Source organism: Anomalospiza imberbis, chromosome 3, assembly GCF_031753505.1.
Source record: "Anomalospiza imberbis isolate Cuckoo-Finch-1a 21T00152 chromosome 3, ASM3175350v1, whole genome shotgun sequence".
In the NCBI taxonomy this organism is placed as follows: Eukaryota; Metazoa; Chordata; class Aves; order Passeriformes; family Viduidae; genus Anomalospiza; species Anomalospiza imberbis.
In genome coordinates this window covers 96186121-96192060 of record NC_089683.1, presented here as the reverse complement: position 1 = coordinate 96192060, position 5940 = coordinate 96186121, and the positions used below count along the sequence as shown (strand labels likewise).

Below are 5940 nucleotides of genomic sequence, written 5' to 3'. Positions count from 1 at the left end.
CCATCTAAGCCAATTTCCAATTATTTCAGGTGCAAGTTTTAGCATGTGCAGTAGCCCTCCCACTTTGTTTCCTTTCCTCATTACCATAAGAGGACTTGCATTAGATGCCCACAGGCATTTTGCAAATTCAAGGATTTTCAATTACCCATCCTCTGACAGGCATCGTGTCATCTTTGCACAGCAGCTTTACTTTGGTGAATGGGGGCTTGTGCGTCATTGTTGCCAGCACTGAATAACCACAGTCACTTGCCTCGCCTGCAGAACGCTGAGCAGCAACAACCCATGCCCTCTTAAGTAAGCTCTGCTTTCCTTCCACAAATATTGCTGGATCTATCTGTGGTGCCAGCTGTGGACAGGAATTTTTTCAACAGTGGTTCTGCATTGCTTATGGTGCATTTCATCAGTGCTGTTCCTATGTGTGCAAATGGAAAACATAACTATGGAGCCAGCAATATCTGAGGGATTAATATGACTTCTCATTAATGAGAGCTCTGTGACCTTTGGTATGGGATATATTTAGCCTGTTTGTTCTCTTTTTTTAGGAGAAGTATATTCTGCAACATGCTGTGATTTCTGGCCTATTGATTAATGGGTCTTTCCACCACGAGAAATCTTAATCTTTCTTAATTGCCTTAATGGCCTCATGGCCTCTCTTTTATACTCTCTGCCCACTATGTTGTTGTTGCAAATGCTTTTGTATCTTAACTTCATGACTGTACTAAGGACTTAAAGGAAACTGACTGTGAAGTCCATTGTTGCTCTTGCTCTTTCCATTATTTAAACACCTGTTTCAGGCTCCTAATATCTGTAGGTAATTTTTGAATGTAAATGTGTATATATTATAAAACAATTGTTCAGAATTCATCAATAAAGGAGTTGATTTTTAAATAAATTTGTAGTATAGTTCTTCTTTTAGTTCCAGAGATCACTAGTGCAGACTAACAGATATATATATTGTTATTCAAATCTGAAATATTAAAATTCATGGCTAGTGTTCAAATACAGTAGTGAGAATCCCAATTCTACAATTCATAAAAGACTTGAGTAAGTCTGCCCTTAGGAATGGTTTGCTATGATACATAGAATGAAAGATGAAGAGTGCACAAATAAATATCTGGTTTGTGTCTCTGCTCTCTCCTGGGGGTTTATTTAGAAACAAAAGAAGTGATGAGACAAGGAGCTATCAGATTTTTTTACAGTACATGTCATTTAAATTCCATGATGTCTGGGTCAGTAATGTTTGTTGGTCACCGTGTTTTATTTGTGCTGTGAAATAGAAAGGCAGAAGGCAGACCAAGTAAATGACAGCAAAGGGTTTACTTAATTTTCTTAATTTTCCACCTACTCTTTCTCTACATGAAGAGGTGGAATGCCAGCAGAAATACATGGATTGCCTGTGTCATCATTAGCCCATGGGCTAAATACAGTATCATCACACGAGGTTGACTCACATAGCACAGACACTTGCAGGAGATGTACCCACACAAAGGAATAATTATAGCAGGGCTGTTGTTGACATTCATAAGTGACCCTAGACTCAAAAATTTTAGTCCACAATGTCTACTCAGGGTGCAATATTTTTTCAAATGCTTCCAGGCAAGAAGGAAAAAGTTTAAGAAAGATTTTATCTAAGTGGTGATGGTAGCTTAATCCAAAGTTCTTTATTTGCCTGACAGTAAATTATTCCCAGTAACTTCCAAGTCTGGATCTAGTCTAGAGCCAGCTGTGCAAAAGCAAAGGAAAAACTGTGAAGGCAGCAACTTCTATGGAAATAATTTCACTCCTCTCAGAAGAGAGAAGGTAATGCACAGTAATTGCAATACCCACAAACAGCAAATCTTTAAAACTGTCAGTAGTCCAGAAATGTGTCACTTAGACCACTGTAATTATGGGAGAAAAGGTGACATTTAGGGCTGGAAAAAGAAACATGCTTGTGGTAGAGTCTTTTTATAGGAAAATGTCACCTGTTTAAAAGCTGTTCAGAATTTTGGCAAGTTAGAAATAATCATGGCTGACATTACTTGGCAAAGAGCAGATGGACAGATCAAAACTGGATAATAGATAAATGCAATCTGGCCCATGGTTCCATCTTTCAATTTATAATGGCAGCAGCAATGTCAAACACTCCAAAACCTGACAACCGATGTGGTATGAGCAGGTATGAAAGCAGGGGGAAAATGCCCAGGGGCAAAAAAATCCCCAACAAACCACACTGGCAATTTGAAGAAGAGAACAATACATTTCACCCAATTAGAAAGATATGTGCATATGCATACATATTATTTATTTGTTTCATTTTGGTGGGATATTACATGTTAGCAGCTAAGATTTACAAAGACTTATGGTTGGTTACCTCTGCAATGTTAGTCTTCATCCTCTCCTTTAGCATGATGAATCACGTTAATGAAAGCAAGCTTCCATTCTCTGAAAAGCAGGTAAATCCAGGCCTTATAAAGCCCTTCTAACACAAAGGCCAAATTTAGGTCAGTAGTTTGAACAAAAATTCTGATTTCAGATTTCTATCCAAATAGCAGTTTTTAAAATAGAATTTTCTGTACACAGTTTCCTAGAATGCCTTTTCTTGTTGATTTTGGTGGGCAAAGTAAAAGGAAATAGTCTTAAAAAGGTTCTGATCCATGCAATTCAAATATTAATTTCAGCTTGCATTGCCACCAGGGTCAGGCTCTGCAGATTTAGCGCTGACACTGAAACATGAGGTTTGGAGCTTTAGTAACCAAAGTCAGGAAAAGGCACTTTTCCTAGTGATGAAGACAAATGGTCAGAAGAAAGTCAAAGGAATGAGTTCTTTTAATGTCTCACTTATGCTCCAAGCACTTTTGCACTCAGCTCTGATACTTTCAGATACTCATCAATTTTACTTGAATTTTTTTGCCATAATACCAAATTTAGACTTGTTATGCAGAGTTTCAATTGACTCAGAGAGTCTGATTATTCAATTTGTGGGTATTTTAATTCTAGTTTACCAATAATGCAAAATTAATCTTAACATCCAGCTATAGATGCCACATCAGCTTTCACAGGGGGAAAGTTTTTGCCTATCTTTTAAATTCGAGTATTTCTAAAATGTTTGAAAAATCTTTCTATAGTAGAATCCATCCTGAGAACACTGAAAATTTAAAGTTTGTTTTTTTGCCTTTTATCTTTCCTGATCTACAGGAAACTGATTCTTTTTTTAATGAAGAAAAACATGACAGTAACTTACCACCCTACTAAAAGGTGATTGAGAAAGCAACTACAAAATATAAAGTAGGTGTTTATGGCTACAGTTACCTTTCTCTGTTGAATAGAATGGATCAGCCCTGTATAAAAGATCCAGGGAAAAAAGCCCCTGTGAAAAGGGAGCCCCAGCTAGGTGGGAGCTAAGATGCAGGAAATCAGGATGTTAAGGAATGTGCAGTGCTCAGTGCTGAAATGGTTTTGTTTATGTGTGCTTATTTGTTTGGTTTGACATACATCTCAAGGAAGTGGAGGCAAATGTTTGTGCCCAGACTTTAAAACTTTTGTCTTTAGGTACACTCCACTGTTGCATGTGAATCACCAGCTATGTTTGGTGCACAGCAAGCACAATGATGCCAGCAGGACAAAACTGGAAAGGTGGGGGAAGTGAGGATTCATCAGATTCTGTGAAAATAAAACTGCAGAATTTAAAATGAGTTTGCTCACTGTCTGTAGGATGCTATTCCACCTGGAACTAATAAAAGAGACCCAGAACTATAGCTTCACCAAGAGCAGTGTCTGAGTGGTTCTGTGCTGCACCCACAGATCTACCAAAGACATCTCTCTGCTCAAGAATGTTTCAAGTAAACTCAAACCAGTGGAACTGAAGAGTGAAATGGTTGTGTATTACAGCTACAGTATTGCACATCTTCAGGGCTGGAAGTTAGGAGACCTGAAGTTTTAGATTAAACTTGAATGCTGACACTCTGATGTAAAATTAATGCAGAGGGTGTGGGAAAAAAGGCTGGTAGGAAGCTCTGGAACATAAAGAGATATGTTACCTTTAGCATTCAGTTTGCATTAGCCTTTTTCTGCTCAGCTGGCCATGTACCTTGCCTAGAGTAACCATTTTTAACCCACCTTTTTTGCTCCAGCCTCACTCAAATCTGTGTAAATGCTATCATCAAAAGCTCAAGTTCATCAGGGTACATGGGTGCATATGTGGTTTTCATTACAAGTCATCTGCTTGCTTTCCATGAAGCTATTTAGGTACTTAGACTCGATTGTATTCTTAAAAACACTCAGAATCAACCCCTAAGTCAATTTTTCTTTTGCCTTATTCCAACCAACATCACGGATGTATTCTTTTCTTTGGCTCCTTCTCTGCCCTTTAAACTCACCATCCCCATCTGTAGTGCTCTAAAATGTCTGCATACTCCCCAGCATTTCTCCATAGATTTTCTTCCCCTTCTTTTCTCTGAATTCACTCTCTTGTCCAATGTCATACAGTTCTCTTGACTTGTTTCCTCTGTTCTGGACCATAAGTAGCATCTGATGCTTTTTCTCCTACTTTTGAAAGTGACCCCGGCCTCTGTCTTCATTCAAGTAGCCTTTCAACCCCTTTTGACCATCATTATTTTCCACATTCAGTTCTTCATAAAAAGGCAAGAAAAAGGAGGAACAACATGATGCAAGAGTATATCAGAAGTGCTGAGACTCTTCAGAAAATTCAATTATCATAATTTTATTCTTAGAAATAATCGGTATACTAAAATTACTGATATTTTTCAGGGTCTATTTAAAATTATAATTTGATAATATAGATTTTGAGATAGCAGATCCCACTTGATGAATGACAGCATCCATGTTCTGCATTGCTTTATTTAAAGAATTGAAGTCACAAACCTCTTCAGAATGGACCTGAAAACCACAGATAATTGTCATGAAGTGTAGAAAAACAGGCAAAAGAAGAGAGAACAGAGCTTCTCCAAGAGAGGACTCTCTAATTCCTGGCTCCGTGATGGCTCTTTGGCTAAGGTTAACTTTGCACTGAAGACTGCAGTGCAGTGGAGCAGCATGCTGGCTGAGCTCCTGGAAGGAGGTCAAAGTCCCCGGTGGTCAAGATCACTGTGCTCCTCAGCTCGATCCTGTGCTGTACCTGAGCTGTTTGGTTTGGAGTTTGTAGCCCTGCAGAGTAGACTCACACCATCGAGGCACAAATAGTTTTGATCTGATGGAGGGAATAGTTGTTGGGTGAAATGATAGGAAATGCAATCAGCAACTTCTCCCGTTTTTGACAATTTGTACTTTGTGTAGAAGGAAACCATTACGGTAATTTTGAAGCCAAACAAGTAGGGCAAAAAGGGCTTCTCCACACTTCTGTGATCAAGTTGTCATGTAACCTCCAAGCTCACTGAAATCTCTTTCATCTTTTGTAAAAGAATTGTCAGTAGCCCACTCAGATGCCTACCTGTGCTTATCCTGGAGTCCCTAGGGGATTTCACAAGAGGACTTTCCAGATGGCCAAAGTGACCCTGTGCACAAGCTCACTGCATTTCTCAGTTGATGCCCACAAGGTTTTATGCCAAAGACTTTCTGCTAATTTGCAAAAAAAGTTGCAAAATTAGTTTTGAAAGAAATAACTTGCACTGGAGTCTAATTATGTTAGCTGATTTTTCTACCAGCAGCTAGTATGGAGCTTGAGGAAAGCTAATTTCTCTTGCCAAAAAGAGCATGGATGCTTTGTGACATCCTTTCTAGCCCATACAAGATTCTTCAGAAATGCTGGTCTAAACCTTAAAAAAAATATTTTATAACAAAAATGCTCTGAGCATTTTACTTCCAGCAGGACAGAATAACCTGTTATATGAAAGCCATGTACTGAATCTGTCCACCTATTCTCCCTGCAAAACATTTTCTAATCATGCTGTTAAAGGAGATGAACGCATTTTAGAACATTAAAATTTGATTTTGCAAAGACAA

General features: G+C 38.5%; 1 long non-coding RNA gene across 1 annotated transcript; it reads right to left on the bottom strand.

Annotated features, from left to right (window-relative positions):
• Positions 1-4686: 4686 nt before the first annotated feature.
• On the bottom strand, positions 4687-5543 carry LOC137469970 (uncharacterized). The gene is made up of 2 exons (XR_010996839.1): positions 5429-5543; positions 4687-4878 (listed from the first exon to the last, which is right to left on the bottom strand). It is a non-coding gene; the product is annotated as an uncharacterized lncRNA (long non-coding RNA).
• Between the last annotated feature and the right edge of the window lie 397 nt (positions 5544-5940).